Source organism: Ixodes scapularis, unplaced genomic scaffold, assembly GCF_016920785.2.
Source record: "Ixodes scapularis isolate PalLabHiFi unplaced genomic scaffold, ASM1692078v2 PGA_scaffold3__209_contigs__length_174095766, whole genome shotgun sequence".
Classification (NCBI taxonomy): domain Eukaryota; kingdom Metazoa; phylum Arthropoda; class Arachnida; order Ixodida; family Ixodidae; genus Ixodes; species Ixodes scapularis.
The window spans coordinates 90923666-90950703 of NW_024609868.1; the positions used below are offsets into that span (position 1 = coordinate 90923666).

The 27038-nt window shown below is 45.3% G+C and overlaps 1 long non-coding RNA gene across 2 annotated transcripts; it reads left to right on the plus strand.

Moving 5' to 3' along the window:
* The first annotated feature begins 4608 nt into the window (after positions 1–4608).
* On the plus strand, positions 4609–5020 carry LOC120847480. Of its 2 annotated transcripts, XR_005717381.1 has the most exons (4): positions 4609–4654; positions 4718–4798; positions 4875–4934; positions 5009–5020. It is a non-coding gene; the product is annotated as an uncharacterized LOC120847480 (long non-coding RNA). The 2 variants fall into 2 exon arrangements; XR_006078114.1 differs by lacking the exon at positions 4609–4654 and having other exon boundaries at positions 4706–4798.
* The last annotated feature ends 22018 nt before the right edge of the window (positions 5021–27038 follow it).

A 27038-nucleotide genomic window follows, 5' to 3' on the forward strand; every position in this document is an offset into this window, starting at 1 on the left:
GACAACCTTGATCAGAAGCCCGCCGAAACGCCGAAAACGCCACTTCTCTTCGCCCATGAGGCTTCGCCGAGCTTTCATGAGCCTTCGACTCGTTTTGTTTGCCCGCTTGCTCCAACCTGTCGATCCTGCACGGGTTCTACAGTGTTTTATGTTTTAGTAGAATTTCTACTCGACAAGACCCAGCCTCTTGTGAGTTCCGACGATGTAAGGGACTTTAGCGGTGTAGTTGAAGACGACAAGGTGTACCAGGCCTACTGGGCCGGAGACGCGCGAACAAAAGGATCGTTCTGCGGCGCGAAAGTACTCTACATGGCAGGTGAGTAGAACTGAAGTACGGCGAGTGATGTACGAGTGCTTTGCATAACATGCTGAAATTTTAACTGCATTTGCAACCGAAGCATCTCGTATAAAACGAATGGTGAAATCGAGTTTTTTAAGCAACGGCGTAGCATAGGGGTTAAGGCGTCCGATTTGTACGCAAGTGGTCGCTAATTCGATCCGCGGTGGTGCTGCTTTTTTTTTTTTTTTTCTCGAACATTTTGTTTTATCGAGGCATTTGGCGATATTTATGAGTGCGTATAGCTTTACTCTTATATAAATGCTGCCCTTGTTGATGAAATTCCCTTGGCAGTGGCAGTCAGACGTCATTTGATGGACCATCAGATGACGTCTGATGGTCCATCACGTTCCACCAGTCAGTGTCCCAAATTACGTACCTTGATGGAATTTTCAATAGGGGAGATTGTTTGATGAAGAAGAAGGTTTTAGTTGCGACTGAAAACTAGCAATTTCACCTCCGGAAACTGCAGATATTAGATTTACGAGGGGAAAAAATACGACCAGACCGAGAATTCATTGGAGAAAAAAAGTACGACGCGGTAGAAATAGAGTGAGCGTTATGGAGGGTTGTGGCTTTGACATTCCGAAACGGTATCGCCACAATTTTGGTTGCGTCTGTAGTCTTGGTGGTCCAGAGGTGGCAATGTGTAATTCGCCTTAGTACGTGCCTGCCAGCTGTGGTCCTCGTCAGTATGACGACGTCCGCAGAATCAAGTGATCAAGTGATGTGTCTACGTATTCCACACTACTAGCAGATGGGACGGTTGTCTAGCATCCGCCACGTGGATTGGGGATGCTGCCATGAAAAGGATGTTTCTCAAAACAGTAGCAAGTTGTGGCTTTGTATCTGTCGTAGCGTTTGGGGCGGAGCTAACAATGGAGTACGTACGCACCGAAGAACTTCGGCGTAAGTAGGTGGAGAAGTGTTCAAAGATGGGCACGGTACTGTAGGTGCCTGTGTAAGCTCCGATCGGATTACATTCCAAATCTGCTGGGAAGCGTCCGTAGGTTCAGAGATGGGTGTTGCAAGGAACCGAGTAAGTTCTTCTCAGACAATTCTGCAAATTGTTTCTTGCAATGTGGTGTCATTGGGAGACAGAGAGAGGACGTTGACATCAGCAGGTGTAGCGATATTAGATGGACTACGTTGCCTGCGAGTTGCTTCGAGTGACTGGCAAATGGTCATGATTGCACGCACGTCAGCGGGAGGTTGAAGTACGAAGATATTTACGGCCTCATCCGCGATGTCCTTGAGCACATTTATAACTCTCTGAGTTTCAAGCATGTTTGGATTTATTTTTTGGCACAGGGTGAGAACATCCTCAATGCAGGATGCATATCCTTCTGTACGAAGCTGTTACCGTCTGGCTACATCACTTCAGGTCGAACGATTTTCAGGGAGGTCAGACATTTATTAATGTGATTAAAGAACGCTTCTGAAGACGGCATTTCTGCTTAGTGGTTTAGGAACCATGTCTTGGCAACATTTCTCAAATAGAAAATCACATTCGCTAGCTTTGTTGGGTCGTCCCAGTGGTTGGGCAGACTCAAACGCGCGTAGTAGAGGGATCATTCCTCAATGTCCTCATCACCAAGTCTCGAGAAGAATCGAGAATCGCGGAGCCGGGAAGGTAAGCAGACGAAGGGTACAGAAGGGTGAGTGCCGAGAATGAGAGGCGCTGGAGGCGAGAGGAGAGCCGAAGGTTCTAGGACGGATGGAATTGAGGTCTTCAAAGTTGGCGTAGAGATTGTGGGTGGTGGAGTGACTGGAGGTCTGACCCGTGAGGAAGACGTAGTTGGAACAGACGCGGATGTGGTCGCCATAATAGGCATGAGCAGAGGTCGGCCCCGGAGATCTAGATTAACACAACCGGAAGGTTGAAACGGGTGGCGTCTCCATTGGAGGCACAAGGCAGAGGAGTCACTTTTGCACCTCTGCCAAATTGTGGGGTGCTTTAGCTCTAGATCAGACATGTGCCTATCTGAAATACTCTACTCAAGATACTGTATTTCAAATACTTTTTGAAGTATCTTGGTATCTTGCAAATACTTTTAATCGAGAGTATTTGAAACTCTGCTTTAATTGCATTTCTGAGTATCTTGTACTCCTTATCTCAAATACATTTTTAACATTCCGCCATTTTCTGAGATTTTCGGTATGAAGTGGCGTGGGCGTGGTACGAGCAAACGTTAACATTCTTTCGAGCAACCAAATCCTGTTGCTAACACCGATTAGCCACGGTGAGTTTGATTGAGCTTGTGAAAACATCGCTTTTTTGCCGATTGTGGCTTATATTTCAGCCCAAAGTTCGTACAATTAAGGTTTTCCCCTCGCCTTCCCAAAGGCACCTTTTGTTTCCTAGAGTTTCCCCCAAAAAATCCTCAAACAAAAGGGGCGGTTTTACGGAAGTAAAGATCGCCACACATAGGCGCAAAGCAGACCGGGAAACGACCTGCGACAACAATGCAGACTTGAGTTTCATGAAAATAACAAACAGAAGAAAATGAAAAGTGGACGCAGACAAAAAAAAAAGAAAAGAAGACATTTTTGTTTGCTTGTTGTATGTCTGACCCCGCTACGGCAAAACGTCGAGGCTTTGTTTTGTTTCTTTTCTTTTTGTCGTCAGTCCGTCACTTATTGCTTTCGCAAACACTGTCTGTAAACGAACATTGATAACCAGAAAACAGGACACGAAATGAACTAAAAGCTGCACCCTTGCTTTAACTTCATGAGCTATATGATCTCTCAAAATGCCAACAAAGTGTCCCCCAACGTTTAGTGCCTTTCTGAACGCAACGTACTTGAAGAAGGTGCGACTTCTGCCGTGGTTATTATGTGGGTTCTCGTTGTTATCCATCTACTCAAATCCGTATCCCAAGTTCGTTTATAGTGAACTCTCCTAATAGGGAATATGGATTGTAGTTAAACGATGCGTCTAAGATGCGCCACAGGATGTGATATTCAGTGATGTCACTATTGGCAAGGCGCCCTGTCCCGTTTGTTGTCCCCACACCTCGTTGTTTACCCACCACGAGGCCTGTGCACATGCCTACAGGCCTTGTGGGAATGTCCATATCATCTTTTTCAACAGAGCGCGGGGCACAATGTAACGTAAAAATGCTAACAATAAACAAAGTGACGTTAAGTGTCGGATGTTTCTCGAAAGCAGTCGTCAGGGAATGTCAGCTTGATCCACTTCGACTTTTGTGCTGAACTGGGCACTGTGAATGGTGCATTGTTCATGCAGGCTCGAGTGGTAACAAAAGAGCCCCTCTTCCCCCCTCACTCCAGCCGAACGCTGACGCCGCGTTTGGTCATGTCAGCCTAGCACTGAATCCTTGCATTTGCTGTCGCCATTCGTGTTGTTCTAAAGCGAACCGCTTGGGGCGCCATGGTCTGACCTGCTCTCCATATTGGGGTATTGCCACGCGCGTTACAGAGCGAGCTCGTGGCCGAATGGTGTCAGCGCTTCGCTCTCGCGCGGAGGCTCCGGGTTCAATTTCAGGGAGCCGGACTGCTCTTTTATTTATTATTTCAACTTGACATTCTCTTAAGTTCGAGAACCTTGTCATCTGATCGAGTTACGAAAGTTCTACGCGCCGAACGTTCTACGCCGAATGTTCCAGAAATCCACGCGGGTGCAAAAGGTGGTCCGCGTGGCGGTCCGAAGTCAGTCTCGCCCCAGCGCTCGATCCTGCTGTTTAGCCGACATCGACGCCTGCGACGCTAGCCTTTCTCATATATTTTGTTTTGGGCTCAAGTTCGCTCCATTAAACGTTTAGTTTCTTCAGTTATTCTCCGCCTATTCATTTGTCATTCGTGGCAATATCTTGCTCCGTATAGACGTTTGCAAGCGCCGTTCCGTCGTAGCCTCGAACCGCGCGCCGAAACGACGCGCACTCTCCAACAGGGCGTTCTCTCCCCCGTCGGCGCAGCTAGCGGGGACGTCTCTCCGCATTTGCACTTCCCGGCAACATTGTGCCGTTTTGTTGACTTGACGCTCGTTGCTTGGCGTGGGGTCTGCGCCTTTTCGAAAGTTTTTTCCTCGGTGCGCCTTCTTTTCCGTCACTTCGTCCATAGTGCACGATGAATAATCCTACAAGGTCGTCAGGAGTGCACTGCGCTGTTTTCGGTTGTTCGAACAATCATCGCAAGAGGAACAATCAGAGACAGCAATTGTGCGCGGCTCACTTGCAAACGCCCTGCGAGTGTGGGATAGTTAAGTTCCACCGTGTCCCCAAGGATCCCGAACAGAAAAGAAAGTCGCTCTCCGCGCTGAACCGCAAGGACTTCAAGCCTACGGAACACACCCGGGTGAGTTCGACATATCTTTTTCACTGTCGTGATCTTTTGCGTAACGCTCCTGCCTGATTCCAGGTGTGCTCGGCGCATTTCGTGACTGGGAAAAAGACGGGCGAGGATATCGTGCCGCAGCTTAACCTCGGGTATGCGCGGAAGGTAAATATGCCACTAATCGCAATAGAGTCCCATTTCTGATACACGCAGTGTGCCCTAAACGCTTGTGCACTGACAGGTTGTCGTTGGGAGACGCCGTTTGGTGCGTGACGCAAGTGAGAAACCGCTGATCACTAAGGTAAACGTCTGCATGGCTGATTGTAGATTCTCGCTTTTAGTCTGCGACCTCAACGAATGTGATTTCCGTTGCAGAAGCAAAGACTCTCGTCACAAGCTAGCTCTGGAGCTGTAAGTTGACCCACTGCAATATAATTGTTATCGCCCGCGCTGCCACAGGGGTTGTGCCTGACACGAAGTCATATTAGCTTCAGAGCTTGAACTTCGCATGCATAGGATGTGGTGTCTAGCACTATTCTATTGCAATGACTATAAAAAGTTGCTGCATTCCTTTCAGGTCACCGACTGTACACAACCCGCCGAGCAGGTCAACGTCTCGGCCTCGACGTCACAACCAACTGCTGCTGAGCACACGGTAGGTTCAAGTTAAGCTAGAGTTGATGTGAGCAGCAGCATGATCTGCTGAATGCGATAAACATATCTTGGGTGGTAATCTATTGCACTGAGCATGCAAAGCTGATGCATTCCTTTCAGGTCACCGACTGTACGCAAGCCGTCGAGCAGGTCAACGTCTCGGCCTCGACGTCGCAACCAACTGCTGCTGAGCACACAGTAGGTTCAAGTTACGCTAGAGTTGACGTGAGCAGCAGCATGATCTGCTGAATGCGATAAACATACCTTGGGTGGTAATCTATCGCACTGAGCATGCAAAGCTGATGCATTCCTTTCAGGTCACCGACTGTACGCAAGCCGCCGAGCAGGTCAACGTCTTGGCCTCGACGTCGCAACCAACTGCTGCTGAGCACACAGTAGGTTCAAGTTAAGCTAGAGTTGACGTGAGCAGCAGCATGATCTGCTAACTGCGATAAACGTATCTTGGGTGGTAATCTATCGCACTGAGCATGCAAAGCTGATGCATTCCTTTCAGGTCAACGTCTCGGCCTCGACGTCACAACCAACTGCTGCTGAGCACACAGTAGGTTCAAATTAAACTAGAGTAGATGTGAGCAGCAGCATGATCTGCTGAATGCGATAAACATATCTTGGGTGGTAATCTATCGCACTGAGCATGCAAAGCTGATGCGTTCCTTTCAGGTCACCGACTGTACGCAAGCCGCCGAGCAGGTCAACGTCTCGGTCTCGACGTCACAACCAACTGCTGCTGAGCACACGGTAGGTTCAAGTTAAGCTAGAGTTGATGTGAGCGGCAGCATGATCTGCTGAATGCAACAAACATGATCGCATGCGCATCACTACTGTGTGATGCACGATAGTAGTCTCAGGCTGGCAGTTGTACTGCAGTGACTAAATTGATCAGCGACGGCTTGGATCAGGTTGCCATACCCGGCAGACCGACCTCGCGCTGTCTAAACCCCCAAACGTCCAATTTGAATTTTTTTTTGTGGTAAGGGGAACATTTTCATATACCAAAATATGTAAAGCTACAGCCCAAGTACTTCCAGCAAAATGACTACCTACCGAACGTTGCCAGTAACTGCTTTTATAGCTTTCAATGGAGACGCCGGCACTGCTGGGGAGCTCTGTACAAGCAACCTCGGAGAGTGGCTCCTTGTAGTCTTGCCGCCTTAGCAGTTCAATGAGCCTCAGCAATGCTAAAGCTTGTTTAAACAATCTTTCTTTGGTGGTACACTGGCTGCCATAGACGCCCAAACGCTCCGATTGAGCTTTGATTTATAGTGAAATGAGGAGTAGCATAAATTGAGGAGGTTGTCACTTTAAAGAAACAGGGGACGGGGTGATCGAGAAAATACGAAAGAAAATAAGATTATTCATGGCACAGTCGAAGCCAAGAGCATGAATAAATGATCAGGGTTTCATCCCTTGCATAGGGCGGAATAGCAGAGCTAAAACCATATTCCTGCGGGGCACGCCAAACCTCTAGCTTAACTCTCAACGCGGCGGTAGCAGAGAACGCTGTAGCAGACGACGCGAGCAGCAAGATCCGACTGCAGCACCGTTAGTTCTCGTGACCGCCGCCCGTGCCACTCGCCTCCGCAGGCGAGAATGGGGAGCTGTGAAACCGAGCTTGCTCCAGTAACGTTGCTTATGGCTGCCCGTTGCCTGACCATTGTTGCCGGCCGCATTTTCCAACATCTTTCAACATCGTCAGGGCAGCGTCTCGTGGTTGCGAAGAGCAATTTCGGAAAGGGTCTACTTTCAGTACAGTGCTCCCCTCTTTGTCCTCCTTGGTTACGTCACCACACCCGTGACTTGGAAGAGAGTGTGAAAGTTGAGGGGTGCAACACACATGAATATGTTTTATTTTTAAATAATAAAAACAAACACACAGAAACAAAGAATATTTTGTTATCCATCTGTTGTATGGCCCCTTTAAACTAGTTACTTTACTTCTATGACTATTAAACATGATTCGAGACAATTTAAGCACAGGCTTTTTCATTTTTGCACCACTTCGATATTTGCTATTTCTCTTTGTACTGAATATTGTTCAGTTGCTCTCCAACAGAAGCAGCCTACTTTTTCAATTGATAAACTCTGATTTTGTTCACAGACGACTGATCACGGCCAAGTTCGCCCGGATGTGTGCCACCAGGGGATCCAGTGGGAAGACCCGTGTCTTTGCGACCATGCCTACTCGAGGCCCACTGCTCCAACTGCGACGTTTGGTCCTCATGGTGGTCGTAGCATTGAGGCGCGGGACATTTTCTTTTATACCGGTCTGCATGCAGATGTCTTTATGGAGCTGGTGAAAGTTGTACCAGAGTTTGCGACCACAAACTTCATGATGTCAGTAGAGCAGCAAGTTTTACTAACTCTGATGAAGTTGAGGCTGGGCCTTGTCTATGGCGATTTGTCTAGGAGGTTTGGGGTTTCAGTTTCCACCGTAGGCAACATTTTCCGTGCCATGCTTGCCACACTTGGGCGGATCCTAAGGAATGTTGTTGTGTGGCTCTCGAGAGAGACAATCTTCAGGAATGTTCCGCAGTCCTTTGAGGAGAATGGTTTTGCAGGCACTACTTGCATTTTGGATTGCACTGAGGTGTTCTTGCAGCGACCAAAAAAATTGCTCGCTCGAGCACAGACCTACAGCTCATACAAAGGCCACAACACTGTGAAGTTTTTGGTGGCTATTGCACCCCACGGATCAGTGATGTTTGTGTCCAAGGTGTACGGTGGACGAGGGTCTGACAAGCATATTGTGAGAGACTCGGGAATTATTTCCTACTTTCAACACGGTGATCAGGTGATGGCCGACAGGGGCTTTTCCCTCGATCCCGAAATGGAAGCAAAGGGTGTAGTACTCAATGTGCCAGCCTTTACTCGAGGGAAGCTTCAGCTGTCAGAACGAGAAGTGACAGAGACCAGAAGGATTGCGTCTGTTCGCATTCATGTAGAACGGGCAATAAATAGGATCAAATCCTACAGGATTCTGAAACAGGCACTGCCCATCCAGCATCGAAAGGTTGCAAATGAGATAGTCTATGTATGTGCAGGGCTGTGCAACCTAAAGGGACCTTTGATCAAGAAGTGAGCTTTTTTCTTGAGAATTCTGGAGCAGTAAGGTCTGCATGGCGTACCAGTTCCGAGTTATCACTTCTCTATCCTAGAAGCAATTGAAACTTCTACAAAACTGTATGCATGGAACTTTTCTTTTGTAATTGTCACTTCTTGCATTGCTTTTTTCGCCCCAGAGTTCCTTTAGATTACATTGATCTACACTATGTGAGTGTTTTTTATTCAGTATTCATACATTTGAAACATACTTTAACACTACATGCTCTCGCATAACACAATGGCCTTCAAACCCAAGCTACAAACACGCCCTGCATAGACTCCAAATGCTATGCGCATACCCCTTCTAGTAAAAGTGGCTAGCAATATTTTGTCAGATAACCCAAGTTCAGTTCCGCAATCTTGTCTGTTCTTTTTTTAGTAATGTGTTACTATTTTTTCGGGCATGTTCCTACCGCTACCTTACGCAGGTCCAAGAGTCAACTGTGTATTTCTGTTGTGTATTAACGATTGCACATCTGCCAAGATTGCATATTTTTCATTATCTTTTGTGAAGGTGTTGTGTGGATAGAGCTAGAGGGCCTGTCATAGTCACAGCATTGTGCTTGAAACTGTTTTTTCTTTTTAATTTCTTGTTTCCCCTCTTACCTGAAAACTGTTGTACAAGCATGGCCCCGATTAGTTCAGCCAGTCGTGGCTAACAAACAGTGGCTTGACTTGTGTTAAATAATAGATTTTAAAGTAATAAGCCATGGTGAAATAACAAACTACTCAATCAATACCACTGAAAACCATGGATAAGCGAAGCATCACACACATTGTATTGCACAAAACGACACAGTACACTGACCTGCCCAATCACATCTGTGCAAGCTGCTTGTACACATTTGAGAGTGAAATCTTTCCAGAGTTGGTGTCATCAACAAATGCCGGCAAAAGGCTCTTAAAGTAGAAGTTTCTGACCCTTGGCAGGTGGCAGTTCGTAAAGTCCTTGCTGTATTGCACAACTGCAACCTCGTCGTGACCTTCGGATCACACATAGAAGTGACAGACGAGCTTGCCAGTGCAGTGCATCGCAAACTGAACCTGGTGGTAGTACTTATTTTTTCCTTTGGGGTTCAGCACGAAAACCCCATTGCCATTCTTGCGGACATCATAGGTTCCAGATTCTAGTAACGCTGAGCAATTTGGTACATTAGGACACTTTATCTCCAGAAGAGCATCAAGTTCATCGATGATTCCATCAGGGCTGGCTGCAAGCCATGGCAGCTCAGGACAGACCACCAGTCCTACTTGTCGAACAGCACAGTTGTATCTGTGCATGAACTTGCTCTTAGCTTTGGGTTCGCTGCGGCGGCCATGCTCGGTTGCTTTGTTCCCTCGAAAAGTCGGGTGAAGAATGTCCTGCACAGCTTAAGAAGGGTTGGTTGATGCCCTCATAGGTACCTTTTTTATCATGGACGATGTTAACCGCATGCGGCGGCTCTCGTGCCAGGATGTGCAGTTGCCTTGCTCTGCTGTTCTTTTGCAGAGTAGGTCCATGGCAGGTGCATGGATGGCTACAAGCTCGTTGTATGCCTTTGAGCATGGCGGAACAGCTGTTGGGAAGGGTCGTTGCATCTTCATGGCTGCTGTGACCGAGTGAAGGCATTGTATCGCACTGAACCGCTAAAGGGGGTGCAGGGTCTCGTGGAGGCGCCATCGATGTCTCGTGAAACAAGGTCTTTGAGATCTCTATGAGCCCAGCAAGGGGGCCCTCCTTAATGTGCTGAAGGTGCTCCTCATGCGTCTCATACAGAATCACATCTACAGTCCCCTGAATTTCTGAGTTTCGTTCTTCTCCAGACGAAATGTTATCTAGGCTTGCTGCAGTTACATTACGTTTTGTGCCTCGGTTCCAGGCAGCAGCTTCGTCAGTGCAAGCTGTGCCGGTCATCCTGTTCGTAAAAGCGTGTTCTAACTTCCACAAAATGGCTCCCACATGGCTACATACCTTCGCTTGTCCTGCCATGCAGGAACAGCCTCCTGTAACCACCCGGCCAGTGGAATGCATGCATACCCACGCCTTGTGTGGTGCAGCATTGAAGGATTGTGACCTGCCCACTTCTGCCTTGAGGTAGCACAACTGGTCACTTATTCGATGACCAAGCACAGTTCCCACCAGGCCACTTGACAGGTAATTATACGAATCAAGGCTCTTGTAGGCTCTAACCTCCTGAAGATCGCAAACCTTGGAGTGAAGCAAGTAGAAGATGATGTCCGGCTTTTCTATGGGTGGCCATGATTTCATATTGTCTTCCCAGATTGACACTTCCTTTGGATGAACGTAGGGCACAGATCCTGGAAGAAAAAAAAAACAATAAATGCTTGGAAACTTTTGTATAAGGGCGAGATGAATCGTTGACTTCTGAGATAGAGTGGAGAAACTGTCTTTAACAATATGTAACTTTGCAATAAATTTTTCTTGTTGATTTGGCACAGTTCATGTCTTTCTTCACAGAGCTATTCAATAATGTGTTTACGTCATTTGTGACCATACGGGTCAGTTTTCATTAAACACTGCCTTTGAACAGAATTCGTGCTAGCAATTGGCATTAATGGAAACTGCTTGTGTGTTGCACAGCAAAAAGAATACTTCTGTTCGCCGAGAACAACCTGCTCTATCGCTTTTTTTTTTCTGTCACTGTGTAACATAGGCATTCAGCAGCGTGGTTTAAAAAAAAAACTGCATATGGCGCATTGTTTACACAGAAGCAAAAAAGAAAAAAAAATTGGACGTCTGAGAGTTGTTTAACAGCCTGAGGGTGGTCTGCGAGGTATCGCGACGTGGTTCATTAAGTACAGCTGCTAGCCTGAGATTTCAAAGACGCATCAGGCAGTAGCGATTACGCGTGCCGGTACTATGCTCACCCAGTGGCAGGGGCGGGGTCGCACTCCGGATCCCTAGGTTCTGCAGCGTAAGCTTTTGCTCCGCGAGCTACGACCCGCAAGCAGGCTCGGCCACCGTTTCCCCCATTGTTCGCAAACCGCTTTGCAATAAAATCCATAAAGTGACGATCCACAGAAGCGAACATTCCGTCATGTACGAGACTTTTCGCCCTCGCGAATATTCAGGTCCGTATCGTTTCGTCGAGACTCGTTTCATCGACAGCACGCTTAGGGAAATTTCGTCGCGCGTACATCACTGGGACCCGCTGCCGACTACTGGCGGCAAATAGGCGGCTCATTAGAAAAAGCAGCTAATTCGAGCTGTCAATGTAACGAACTTTCGATGAAACGATCTGTGGGTGAACTGGTTGTCATCGCGAACACTCCGTCGTGTACAAGTAATTATCATACCGGAGTGGCGCTGAAATGCGCGGCACGGCGGCAGTTAAAAGCGTGAACGGCTAGGTCTTGGGATCCTAAAGTCCTGATATGCATTGCTAATATTGAAAATGAGTATTATCGTGCGTTAGGCATTGCGTAACCGACACACTGTATGTACTTCCAATGCTTCTAACCGCGTCGCTGCCCCTGCGATCCCGCAATGCGCCCTTCTGGAACCCAGGAGGCACGGTACCCAGCAGTCACAAACACGCTGCTACAACTGTGTTATGATATTTATGTAAAGAACGATTGCACACGCTTACCGTCAAGAACCAAGAAATCCAAACCATCCCAGGCGTCGCTCGTGGAAGCAGACGCCATTGCGCCTTGGCCCGCGGTGGCTCGCTGTAAAAAAACGAGCTCCACAAGAAAAAAAAAATATAGGGGGTTGTTTACGGCCGCAACCAGATACACACCGATTAAGTAGATTTTGGGATCACTACCCACCAACCAGAGACGAAAATAAAATACCTAAAGCTCACAAAACACATAAAGGTTGAGAACACCGAGAGGGCTTGCATTGGGTTTGCTGGGCGACTGGCGCGTTTACCCACACCAGCACCGGCGGAAACACGCCGCACGCTAGGCGGCGCCAGCATAATTCAAAATGGCAGCTCCCTGGAGCCTTTCTTGCAAGTGTCTATAGTTGAACTGCATAACATAGCCCTAAGATGTTTTATTCTTTTTTTTTTTTTTTACTGTTTTGTTTTCTTACATCCCAATAAACCATTCTGGTAAACCAGATTTGCGTAGCTGTTTAATTGTCGTTGTCAATGACGTCGGTACAAAATTAAGCAATGCGGAAGTATCTTCACAAGTAATTGAATTACATTTCTAAGTATTTGTACTCTACTCAAGATACTTTACAGTGAAAGTAACTTGATTAGTATTTTAAATACTTTATGAAGCAGGTATTTAGTAACTTAAATACTTTTAGGCGCGAAGCTCCTTAGGGTCTAGCCTTGTCCGTCCGTTTGTCCGGCCGGTGTCCGTGCTCACATAAAAAGAAAAAAAAATGTTTGCGCAGTCAACAGGATTCGAACCTGTGCGGGGAGACCCCAATGGATGTCTAGTCCATCGCCCTAACCACTCGGCCACGACTGCGGGACGAGTAGGGCGCTCTGAGATGTGGTAGTAACTCAAGAGGTGGGGTTTCTGTCATGGATGAAACTTTTCGTGTAGCCGCTTAACGTCTATGCAGGAGAGGGCGCTGCGGTCAAATGCGTATATAATCGCGTTAAACTTTGCATGCATTGGCTCAACGTTTATATACGAGAGTGCGCTGCGGTCAAATGTTCAAATGCGTATTTAACCACGTTCCATACCATACATTCTCTTTCTGACATGGACCGTTGACTTAAGTGGTGGAGATGCGTTTCCACGGCTTCTAGCGGATCCAAGCTGATCCGCTAGAAGAACGACTGGCTCTGCATTTCACCGACCATAAAGTAGTAATAATGAAGTCGAAACGCAACCCGGAACTCAGCACTACCTATGAGAATAAACAAAATCAGCACCGTCAGCACTACCTATGAACAATAAAATCAGTATCATCAGCACCACCAGAGCTCCGCCCCAATCAACATCATTCACATCGTGGAGATGCGGACATTTTTTATCGAGTATTTTGTCCAACACTGATCTAAATTGGGTGAACAAATTAGATGGTTTTCGAGATCACAGAAAGGTCGATTCTAAAAACACGAACTCTGTCTCGAGCGAACGCGCGCTGCCTCTCGCGCGGCACTTCGTCGCCGCAATATAGCAAGTGTAAGAAGCAGCTAAACACTCGTAAAAAAGATGTCCTAATATAAACAAGATCAATCGAGTGGAGGATGGGTGATTGACGGCACATGCGCAGTAGTGAATACTGAAGTCCTTACCAGAGTCGCCCCTCCGGTTCGGTGTGCTCTTCAATAATCATGGGACCACGCAGTCTGGACTTTTTAATGGCATCTCGTACTCGTGAAGCCAAGAAACTAGAGCATACAAATATTCGTCAAACCGGATATCCGGTTTAACCGGAGGGAAGCAAACTCAGCTTTAAAACCTGTTATCCGGTTATTCGGATTTTCGAATACGCATAGCCGGTTCGGCAAAGAATCTATCAGCTTATACGGATTATTTGGTTGTATCTAATGTACACGATTAAAAACGATTTTATTTCATTGGGATTTTAATGCATTAATCATTTTGAATGTACCACGTTTGTCTCATAATAAGACAGTAATACATTTACTAATTTCTGTGCATATGGCAATGACATCGACTACTATCGACCTTTCCGAAAATCGCCTTCTGCGCGCTGCCATCTTTGTCTACTGATCTGTGGAACGCCTTCTGAGCTTGCGCTGTTGCTCAGCTGTGCGGTATATCAGACGCTGTGCATGCCTCCACTGCTCAGTTACTCAGCATTTTTCGCCTGGGTGATAACCGATGTGAAGGCCTATACACTGGGCGCTTTGTCGAGCTTCTTTTCAACAGAACTCGGTGTTTACCTAACGCACGGCATGTGGATTCGAATCGTTTCTTCCTTTGTGTCGATCGAACCCGGGCCATAGATTACACACAAGTGCCGCGTCAGTGTTCTGTTGGCCTTGCGTTCAATTTTTGCTTCTCTGACCGAACACGTGCCCCAGCTAAACGCTTTCGCGGAGTTTTTCTACGTCAGCCGAACGCTGCTTTAGAAACTTAAATTATATTTGTTGTAACGTCTCTATGGGAATAGTTCTGGATTTAACCGCTAACGGCACGATGGTTGGATCTCCTCAATAGGCGAACACAAGGATCGATGCTCAAGAAAATTAACACTGTTGAGCTCTGTTCTTGAAGAGGCACTTGCCATGTTTAACGCTTGATAAATAATCTATGATAGACTGTGAGATAAATATAATCCTGACTGCCTCCCTAAACACCTTAACTTGAAGTAAATGGCACTTCTTGACGAAGGCGTTTCTATCTAAAGTTATTTACCTTATTCTACGCTTCACCATGCACCTTTTAACGTAACCTTTTTCTTCGCCATTTGCCCATCACACTGATCTAGGCCTTCGGTGAGAGCGAAATTCGAGCTCGCTGCCACGTAGCGAGCTAAAATATCAACAGTTCAGTATTTCTCGGCGAAGGGGCATGAGCGCGTTCGTAACATGCGAACATGCAATCCCTGAATCGATCATTTAGCGGCACTGCAGCGTTCGCTCATGCACAGCCATGGTCGTTAGCAGGCTGTGTGCCCATTAGTCTGCGGGCGCTAACAGAGCGTCTAAAAGAACTAGAAATAATTTAATAAAAAAAAAAGCTGCTCGCACTTTTACTGTTTTATAAAAGCGATACGAATGATTTTCCTGTACCTCTTTTATTAATGCTGTTTTGCTTCACAAACTTACTTTAACCAATGTTATTCTGCTAGTCTGCGAGCAACGTGAAAACGCGTAATGACGCAGAATTGAAAACCGACGAAAAAGTATTCGATTTCGCACACCAGAGGAGCTGCCCAAGCTGATAGTTGCGGGCCTCTAGCTGATGAGCCGTCTGACGTCGCGAGTGAAGAACAGGGCTTCGTTTTCTAACGCAAGTGAAGAACGGGGGATCGTCTGTTTTAAAACGTCATTCGCGGATGAAAACAATGAAAAAGGCTCTTACGTGTCATCTACTGACCGAACCAGATAAACATGCTCCGCCTGTTATACTCACCGACAATGTGACTGAACACTAGCTCAAGTTGTAAACGTCTTAGTCCAATCGACAAACATTGCTTTCTTTGCAGACGTGTGGTCATTTTGTTGCCGTACAGTTAAAACATGCTCTCCCTGCAGAGGAAACTAGCCTTTAAAATTAGCCCATCCGCGGCCGCTATAGTTCGTTCACCAAACATATGCCCGTGTGCACTATGTTCGTGAGAAGTTCTCACCGAAATATTACTCAAACTTCGGCTCCCGAAGGCACACATTTCTTTATATGTTGGCAAAGCTCGTCCAGCAAAACGCCGTGGCGTAGAATCCGATCAAAAGCCTAAAAAATCCGCGCCCCTTTCTTTTTATTTCTAAATATTTTTCAAGCAGAGACTAAGATTGAGTACCTGAATACGGAGCTAGCTGGGGACGACTTCTGAAAATCCCCCTTAATTTTAAAGCATTCACACTATTGAAATGAAACACCTGGACGAAAGGCTGCAGGCAAAACTTTTATTTCGGCGGAACAATTTAGATTTCTGTATAGGATAATTTCTACTTATATAAATATTCGAATATCGGGATACTCATATAGCCGAATAACCGGGTAAGGTAACCGATTATTCGAATACCTGGTTATCCGGTTTTCGAATTGGAATATTTGCTAATTCAAACAACCGTACGAGTTGTCTCTAGAAACCGGTCTGCTCTGTGTCCACTACAAGAAACCCCTGAAAGCTACAAGCTTTTTCTTAGTTTTCTTTCTATCCAAGTTTAAAATGTGTCGTATGACAGTTTTCGTTCGCTGTTGATTGTTCTACTGCTGTTTGTTTACCCGGGAAGAGGGGATGCCTGTACGTATACTGATCGGTCTTCTTGGGCAGGAGCAAGACTCGCAGAGGCGGTGGAATAGAGTGAGAAAACAAGTAAACAAAAGTGGTGACAAAAAAAAAAAACGCTTCCACATATTAATCACAGGAAAACTAATAAAGTACGTTTTCTAACTATCATTTTTTGCCACAAAGCTAAAATTGTAGATGAATATTGTGCAACGTTTATTTCTTTTTTCTTTAAACAAAAGTCGCAAGCAGAATGCAAAGTACCAGGCTGTGAATACCCGTAGTTGGCGGCCGCAGAATATGGGGTTCCTTGTTTGCTACTGCCACATTTTCAGTCGTCTCTAATTTTCAATTGGTGTTTCTAGCGTAGAAGTGCATTCGCGAAACATCAAAGCAGCTGACTCATTTCTCAACTTTAAGTCTCATTATCTACAAGACAAGAGTGCTTTTCGCACAGTGACCGAATCCTTTTGCTGCGAAGTAATGAAATCAGGGGCTCACAAAAAGTAGTGTACATAAAGCGAATTTAAATAGACGCGGTCACATAAACACGTTGCCAAGCATGTTGTTGTGTCGGCCACCGGAGCATGCATATATGCTTACAGAAATGAATTGGTTTTACATAGACTGCGAGAGTGTCTCATATTTCGTACACCGCTGCCGCGAAGTTGTAGCATGCACTGTACAGAAAAAAAAAAAATATCGGCTCTAGTATTGACCGCACGATCACACATAAGCCTCCAAAGTATATATACAAAAATCCGTGCTGATCAGCTGATCGGAAGTGATGTCTCGAAATTCTTTGTCCGCCGTTTTCACCATCTCGGATGTCCTATAGTAGTAGGCTTCGACGTAGCCATATACAAATACAAAAAAATAGTCCGCTTTCTTCAAATAACGAAGACGTCTTTTAATTGGTGTACTTTTATAATGCCGTTTTGGAATGTACGCAGCAGTGCATGCTCGAACTTCTGACACAAACATAAAACACAAGAAGAGGGAAGTTCGCGGTGTTTCATTCCGCAAATCACCAAAACACAGTGGTCTAAGTGCCGGAAACCAAGATTAATACAGCCATTTCTCCGAGCTTTTTTGCCTTGGTGCCGAATGGCGAAGACTGCCAAAACTGCGAAGGCCCAGTGGGCGCAAATGAACCTCAAAAGCCCCAGTAAATGTTGTCTAAATCCGGACATTATCACACTAACTAAACGGTTTGGTGATACACTTTGTGAACCCAGACACAAACGTTGTGTTTTACGGCGTATTCAAGGGTACCGAGGCCACTGAGTCTGGTCAGAGCGAGCGGATCGGGCGGCCTGCCGCCGGCTTTGCAGATCTGTGGACTCGCACGGGCTGCAATTCCGTTCTTCGGCCTGCCACGCCGTTCTTGACGCGTAGTCGTCTTACCTAGGGTGACCACCCGTCCCGCGACTCGTGGGACTGTCCCGCATTGAGGGCTCGTGTCCCGCGTCCCGCGAGAAATTCCCAAATCTTCAAAATGTCCCGCCATTTCGCACTGTCGTATAACTCACTCCGCAACTCATGGTGCTGCCGAACACCGGGGCACGGGGAAGCGCGCAGGTTGCTGGTAATCAAGCGAATCGCAAGGGTACTTCATTTTCTATTCGGGCATTGCGGGAAGCGACTGTCGTTCTTGCAGGAGATATGAAGCGTAAGTGGCGTTGTGCCTTTTTCCTTAGTGGCAAAATATTGTAAGGTTCCTACGTCTCAGGGTTGCTATAAAGAAAATTGGTCGCCAGAAGTTTAAATATAAATTATTGCAATTATCTTCATACTGTTGTGTCAATGCGAAACGATTGCTGTGAAAGTTCTTCTAGTGGAGACAGCCACGCAAGGCAAAAAGCTTGCAACTCACAACGGTTGAAAAACAACATAATGTTAAAAATGTGTGTAGAACCATGTTGATAAAAGTAAGCGTTGACCGGAAGTCACGACGCTCGAAAAGCACATAATGTTAAAAATGGGTGTAGAACCATGTTTATAAAAGTAAGCGTTGACCGGAAACAATAACCCGAAAAACATTTGCTGTTTCTTAATCTTTCTCAATTAAAAAAGTGGTAATTTAGCTAGTTGGTACATCACCAATTTCTTCATGTCATTTGGTGCATTGAGTTGTAGTGCAGTTGATTTTTAAGCTGTCAATTTCGACACCTTTAATAACATATTTTAGCTTAATTTCTGCAATACAATTCGCAGGTGTATAAACAGTACAGGATATTAAATGTGCTAACAGGGCCTCGGTTCGTGGTGTGCGTGTTCATAAATTTCCTCTATACCCCCCCCCCCCCCCTTACCTTGCGTGTCCCGCATTTCGCTAGCAGGAAGGTGGTCACCCTAGTCTTACCATTTCACCGGGCCGCAAGAGCTTGGTGTCGTCGTCCCTGTATGCACAGCATGTATATCCACCCCACGGAAAAGCGTTAACAGGCTGCATTCACAATGCTTTGTTATATGTAACCGTTGCGCGAAAGGCTAACGCGTTTCTTCGAGAATCGACGTGGCGGCAGCAGTGATTTCAGCCCATTTTTAATGCGAAAGCATTAATTCTCTCATGGAGCGAGCTGACGTCATCAGTTTGAAGCGCGAAAACAGCACCTAGTTTCCTTCGGTTCCATTGGCTGGCGCGCGTCGACGGGGCTCCCATTGGCCGCTGCGCTCGTCAGTTTCCACGACCGCTCACCCTATGGCGCTGCGTGTCCATCAGCGCGCCGTTCCTTCCGTGGGCACGGAGCGTCCAAGGTCACCATGCCCCGGAGAGCACAAGCGCTGACCGGCGACAAAAAGTGCGCAGCAGACGAAAAAGGGAGCGGACGAGCTGCTTGTATGCTTTTGCTCTCACAACTCATAAGAAATGCTAAAGTGCACGTCGATCTTTTTTTACAATTTCATTTGTTGCTGTTTCATTTTCGCCGACCGTCGTCGACACAGTAATATTGAGGTCGCTCTTTGAGTTACCTAAAGAAGACTATGAGTTTTTCTCCTTTATCTTTGTGTGTGATTCATAGCTGCTGGTGTTAAACTAAAGAATTACAAGTAGCTTGATAAGCACAGGTTGCTTGGCATTACATGCCTAAATCTTTTTCCTAAAAAATGGCGTCCTGTGCCATACCGAGGAAGTCCTGTGTGCTATTACTAAAGGAAAGATACCTATGTGTTTTATAATATATCTATACAGGGGCACTTATCATAATAATCTGATAAGTAATAATCTGATTATAATTAGTCCAGTACTATCAGTCATTTTGCAGTTGAGTTTCTTGCATTTCCGCTAGATTAATTATACAAGCAATTTGTTTGCGTTTTAGGGTAGAGGATAATCATTTTATTAGGGACATCCATATTATTTTATATATGCTCTCTAATGTTAAGCTGCAAAAATGTATGATCTTCAGAATTTTTAATTTTTCATTAAGAGAAAAGAAAAATACATAAAAATCAACAAAACCTCACATTGGTCATTCCAACATTTAACCGTCCACAGTCTAGCACGCGAGAACTGGTAGATTTAGAAAGCGGGCAGAGCATGAAACGCTGAAAGACCTTTCTGGAAAGTTGCTAAGGTGAAAGCGTTAGTTGACTTTTTTAAAGCAGATACACTAACATAAATATAGTAAGCGAATAAGATGAAACGAGCAATGATGTCTTCAACTGCTTTTAGATGACTGATAAGGTAGTCTGGATGAGGGTTCCAGATGGAGGCTGCATAATCTAATTTTAGCCTGGTGAACATGACTTATGTATGCCAGCTTTCGGACAGAGGGTGGAGCACTCAGTAAAATACGACAAAGAATTCCTAAACTTCGAAAGGTGTTTCCAGCAAAGGCTTTGGTATTGTTTCTTTTTTTAGAAAATGTATGAAATATGCTTCACCTCAAAATGCTTATACGAAGACACTGTTGCAATAAAATTGGAATCTGAAACTGCTTATAGGACAGGATAGACTTTTCCCCAGTGGAGACTAGTTTGTTTAATGGCACCACCCATTGTTTGCATTATATTTTTTAACTTTTAGTGTTATCCTTGGGTTAGTTCTTGTCGTGCACTCAACTTACTTCGTTATGAACGGCATGTATTCATAAGCGAAAATATATTTGACACCAGAACCATTTACTGTATTGACTCACAAATGAAAATGCCGTTTTCATTCAAAATAAATTTGCAAGAACGGCAATCGACCATTAAAACACAGCGCAACATGATTTCGATTGCCTCTTATGATTTGGAGGAAATAAGCAATTAAACAATATTGGGTGTGCTCTATGGCACACGTGTCACTGTCTCGGGGGAGGAAAATTAGAAAAAAAAAAGGATAGAAAGCAAAGTAATGGATGGATGTCTTTGGTCTCCGTCATCTGTCAATCGTCGCTAGCACCCTCCCCCCCCCCCCCCCCCCCACCCTTCTCCTCTTCCCTTCCAAACTTTGAGGCCGGGAGATACAGTATGAACTAGTGAAGCCCAGAGCCAGCACACATAAAGCAACAACATAAAAACGCAATAGCATAAAAACGCAATACCATTAAGCAACAACATAAAAACATCGACTAAAAGCGATTACCAATACACTTTCGGCACAGCCTAAAGTTTATGTATATACCGGTGTCCACAACAACTCATCCAATCCAGATAATAAAAAAAAACAAAAAAAAAAACGAGAACTAATTGAGTCGGAAATTTATTTTCCTTTATTGATTTGAAGATAAGAAAGGGCATAAATGGGCGGAGAAGCCGAAGGCGCACATCTGTGCCCTTGACCTTTCGTGTAATTGCTTTAGATTTTTTCTTCTTCGGTATTCTTCGTTTCACAGGTGTCAAACGCCCGTATCGGTATTTCGCTCGATGCACGTCTGCTTAATTTCCTGTCGGTGGGCCAGAGATCAAACGTCGTCGCAGCATATGCCACAGATGTGACTTTAATGAAGCATTTGCGCTGCGTTGGCAATCGAAGGAGACCATACTTACAGCGCCGCAGCTACATCCGCTGAGCAATCTACCTCTCTCCTCTGCCTTCTCTAGGCATATTCTCTCCCTCGTAACAATGAATTTTATACACCGACACTATAGCCGATAAACATCTCGCGAAGTCGCCCATTCGTTAACCGTTTTCGCTGTGAAGACACCCCCCGTTGCATAGTGCGTCTCCAAGCGAATGTGCAACTAAACTGCTTTATGCTATGAGCATATAAGTAATGAACCTATTTGCTGACTTCCGTTACACACTGCTTGACATAAATCCCCGGTGTTCGTACCATACAAAACGAGCTTTGGTTGACTACTTTGCGCACCAGCACTCGCAGAAATAAAACGAAAGAAAACAAACGTGAACGTTCAGACGGTTTATTCACAGTCAGAACAAGAAGCCACTTGATATCGTGCAGAGTATAATGCCGCGAACGTTTTATTATGAGGCTGTCAAGGCACGGGGCATGTGCTGTGCTCCGGATGTATTTTTACAACTCGACTGTCACTAAGTCATTAATTTTTACCACCCAGTTCGAGTCGTCCACCTACGCAGTGTTCGCGCTCGATTAATGAGCATCATATGACTATAGTCTCAGACAGAATGAGAACAACCAGACTCATCTGTACAACGCCGGGCATCCAACATGAACTCGCTGCCTTCCGTCGTGCTCCGGCTCTACATGCGTGTAGGTGCTTATGAATTTAGGAAACTCGCTCTGGAGGCAGGACAACGAAAGGACTTCGCTGCCGCTTTCGCCATATAAGGGACTATTCGGAAGAAGATCCTAACGTCGCTTTAACAAAAAAAACAAAAACATAAATTACTGGTCTGTTTTTAAGGCGCAGCGTTCGGCTAAAGTAGCCGAACGATGCGTCAGCGTTAGGCCGGAGTACGTGCTCAATCAGTGAACGACGAATTGAGCAAACACCAGTACCACCCAAAGGCTGACGCAGCACTCGTGTTCAACCTGTACTCCGCGCTCGATCAAAAAAAAAAAATGGCGTAAAAACAGTTCACGGATTTTATCTAGGTAAACACCAATCTTTGGAACACATGCTGGACAAAGTGCCCCCTATAGTTCAATCCCCTCCTCAATAAGGATCCCCACAAACGTCGACATCTGAAGAGAGTGGATTATGTAGTCTACATCTATGTTTGAAAGTATACACCGGGTATGTGTGCCCAGTAATTTTAGAAGATCTAAAAAGCGCGAACTTCGTTTCAGTTTAGGTCCAGACGCGGCCCACCCTAGCAGCTAATTGGATCAATCAAGGAGCGTCAAAAGTGCAGACCACTGGACCTCTTCTGTTTTATAATTAGTTGAGCGACGACAGAAACCATGATGTTGCGTTTTTGACGCTGTCTGATTGGTCCCATCAGCTCCTAGAAATGGCTGCGTCTGGACTTAAGGTGAAACGGATTATAGACACAGACGAGGGAAGGTATATGCGCCACAAGGACACCACCTGTCCGTGTTACGCACGGATGTCTTCTTGCGTCTTGCTCGAGCTTTTTCGATCTTTGAGACCCTTATGAACCAGATAACCCAAGCCAAGGCCATCAGAGTGGTGACACAATTGTGCCAGTGATCCCTTCTGAAAGGAACGCCTAACATTCACACTTAGTATTCTTTAACAGTCATTTTAAAGGGCATTGGGCTCGCTTTTAGAATCCTGGAATAAAGCGGGTTTTCTAGCAAGAACATTGGCGAATTTATTAGATGTCTGAAACAAAAACCATAGTAGAGTAATGCTCATTTTGAACTCAAGAACCACGTTTAAGAAAATGTGACTCTTCGTGAAATATTATGAATTTCCCTCACTCCTTTCATGTGGTGAATTGAGATACTTGTATATGCACTGAAGATCGGTATTCGTCCGTTTGATCAAGACGTGTACAGCCTCCAGATTTTTTAACAATATCGCGCGAACGCCGACCGACCGGTCGATCAGCGCCTTATCGCGGTGTGAAGCGGCATGTCCGCGAGACTAGGCTTGTGCCTTCTGCCACCCGCGCGTAGTCTCGCTGACCTGCTCTTTCATGCCGCGATAGGACGAATTGAGCTACCGGCCGGTCGACGTTCGCGCGATGCTTAAAAAAAAAAAAAAAAAAAAAAAAAAAAAGGGCCGAGGTTGTACATGCATGATTTCACCGCCAAAGGCGAAGTTTCGTTGTTCGTTTTATTTGCCAATCAACTTTTCTTGGTGCACTCCGCAGAGCGCATGAATTAGAAGTGAAACGTGCATTTTCTTTTTTTTTTTGAATGAAGAAAAGTATAGTTCATTTTGTCTATTTTGGTACACCATCAGCTTGCACGGCCCCCTTCCCAGAACCTCCGATCCCTTTTGAGCAGACAAAGTAGCAACGTCAGCTCGCGCTCACAAGAATGATTAGCGGCACTTATATTTAGCCTTTTTGTTTTTAAGTTTCACGTTTCGGGTGTGCGTACGTCTACAATCTAAAGCTTTATGTGATAGAGTTGTACAAACACCAGGTAAGGAGCCACGGGTCACCAGCGAAACTCCTCATAGTATAGCGTCTGTTCATAACGCGCCAAAGGCCAGTGGTACACTGATTTCTCGTTAATGTAGAGTTCGGTTCCTTCAAAGAGACGTCCATAGTGTGACCCGTCCATAATGACGAGACATAAATGCACCTATTTTGCATGCATGTCTCCGGAATTTATGTATCTTTAGCGGAGTATACGCATATTACCAGTTTTAGTATTAACGAGAGATGATAGTATATCTTTCCGATTTTAATAGTGCTGCGCGTCCTAATGCTCAACCCACGATGAAGGTTGAGTTTTTGGACCGCCAGGGGTGCCAGGCGAGGCGCTGGCGGTTCAAATATGAGTATGAAAAAATTATCAACCGCGTTTTCACTGCGCCAGCGTTGCACTAGTTGCACGAGTGGACGCTAGCGTAACCCAGCGTTTACTGCGTGCTGCAAATATTTATGAAGCTGATTATTTTAGGAGTTTTACATGACACTCAGCAGGTTTCGAATTAAAACCATGTGTTTATTTTGCCTAATAAAAATTAATAAACAAATATTAGGTCATTATTGGACTTATGGCAATCCCTTATAATAATAATATTATTATTATTATTATTTAATGCAGGTGCTTCAAATACAACTATATACACATATCGGAACCGTCCAAGCCCTAAAGGCTTCTAGGACTAGTTCCCTACAAATTACTTAAGGCACACTCAAAGCAAGTTAGTATAAACCTTTCAGAGATCTAGAACGCGTGACAGAGAGAAATATATACAAACAGAGGAGGTTGTGCACAGCGCACAAAAATCACATTAAGTAGAAAACAAAATGAAAACAAAAAAATTAATCGGCACTTTAAAAAATGATGTCTAGGCAAAGACTCTTGAATTTACGTTTCAAAGCTCCTCGAGAACTTACGTCGAGTAGCACAGAAGGGAGGTTGTTAAAAATATGGGATAAATAATAGAGGCGAACGCATTTTCCAAAATGTGTTTTGATGCGCGGCGTTTGATATGGTCTCACGTCTCGAAGGGCACGACAAACAGTGTTGGGGGTCTTAAAAGTGTTATCCCAGTAGTGCCTCAGCACTACTGTTTCCAAAAATAGTGATTTAAAAGTTGGTAGCGAGAGGTCAATAAAGAGCTTATCAGATCTTTGCAGACTAGAACTGTTTGTTACAAGGGAAATATCTGGTGATCGTCTCGTCGACAGAATGTTTCGCGTTGTGGCCTCCTCGTAAATCGTTTACACCAGACCAAGTTACACGGGAATCATAACGGGAATCTATTAACTTCTGTTTAATATAGTTACGTTTAGCGGAGCGAATTAATGCAGTGACTTAGTTGCGCTCACTTCGGAATTCATTCCGCAGGTCTATGTTATCGGGAGAGCGACGACAACGCGTACACAATATCTCTTTATACTTAATCGCGGCGATAATGTCATTATTCAACCATATATGTTCCGCACGCCGCTTTCTGATAGTAATTATTTTTTTACTGCATCTTGTAAAAGTCTGCCACAGATTAATAAACTTCGCTTAGAGTTCTTGATATGGATATGTTAGTAAACGTCCGCAATCATAAGAAGAGATTAATTTGTCGAATAATTTCCGACCGACAACTTCTATAAGTCTTGTTTCCGGACAGGCGTGTCTTAGAGGTGTATTGGAAACCAGTTGAACTGCGGTAAAGTAGTGATTTGCGAGTTTCTGCGAAATGACAGCAGACTTAACTGAAAGGCCGTGAGTGCGTATATTCATGTTGTCTGAACAAGCAGAAACAAGCTGTTCATTCAAAGTTTCCTCTCTGGTAGATGCTTGAATTGTACAGTTTGAGACCAAATTCTGAGAGAAGATCCAAGTAGTCACATACGGTCGACTTTGTGGGTTTCAAAGTGTCAAGGTTCATGTCGCCTGTCGCCAACTACGCAAAGTTGTTCCTCGGCTTGAAGGTCAGTCAAGCAAGTTCTGAATTCAACTAAAAAAGACGAAGCGCTTTCTGATGGAGGGCGATAGCAGGCGACTAATGCAATAGAGTATACTGAGTTGAAAATTTTGAAAGTGACAGACTCTGCATGAACGAAAGTATTTTTTAACTGTTCTGTACCCCATGAATCTTTGAAAAAAATCCCAATACCTCCACCTGTCCTGTCAGAGCGAGTATGGAAGAATTGCTGATAACCAGGTATTGAGAATTGATCAACAGAAGCAGCTGGTACATTTGTCTCCGTTAAGACCCACACGTCGACAAGATCGTGCAGGGAATTGGCTATAAGTCCAAATTGCTTCCAATACTTCCTTGCACTACGATTATTAGTGTGAAAAATGGTGAAACCGCTAGTTGAGGAGTCAAAATTACACAAGATGGATTTGAAATCATCGCAGTCAAACAATGTGAAGGTCATGGTTGCTAGGCGATGAGCTCTAAGTCATTGACACAAGTAATGCGAATGAGTGGGGCTCCCTCTGCTTTTTTTGCGTAGATCTTTGCATTTTTAACCCAGACATATCGATATTGTTTTACTTTGCCTTTCGCCCGGGCTTTCAAAAAAAGCTTCTTGTTCGTCTGTGTCAAGTTCCCGTTAAAAAAGAGTTTCGGGAGTTTTCGTTCGCCGGCGAGAGTACCCAGTGAGCTACGCAACCTCAACCAGCGGTCCCTAGCACGCGCAAAGCGAAACCTGACCAACGTAATGGGAATGGTATCACGCGAAGAGGGCAGGCGATGAACGGCCTCAACCTCTGAAGGATGGAGGTCGGAAATGCCGCGTGTTTGTGCTATATCATCAAGCTCAACCGGAAGATCTTCATTGGGTCTGCAGGGAAGGCCATGGATCTCAAGGTTAGATCGACGACTAAATTGCTTGGAGTTGTTTAGCTCAGACTTGAGTCGTTGGATCTCCTCTTATTGGATTGACATGGAGGACTTTAAAGAATTCACCTCGGTCTGTAACTCTGAAACTGCAGCATCCTGCTCAGCCACTTGTTTGAGCTGAGTGTCATACTGAGCTGAACAGAAGGCTACTGAATTAAGCACCTCATTGATAGATTGTTCCATGGCATCAACCGCAGATTTAAGGGTGAGCAGCTCATTGACTTTTGCCGGAAGCTGGGCGACCGAATCCACGCTACTCTTGAGAGAGAGAAGCTAGTCGATTTTCTTGTTTACTTCGGCTAACTGGGCTGCAAATGACGCGGACTCTATATGCGAATCCGCTTCCAAGCTTCCTCCTGTCAACTTAGTCACAGAGGTGCGGCACAGATGGCAGAGCCACTGTTCTCGTTTCGCTGAACTCATGGAGTTAAATGT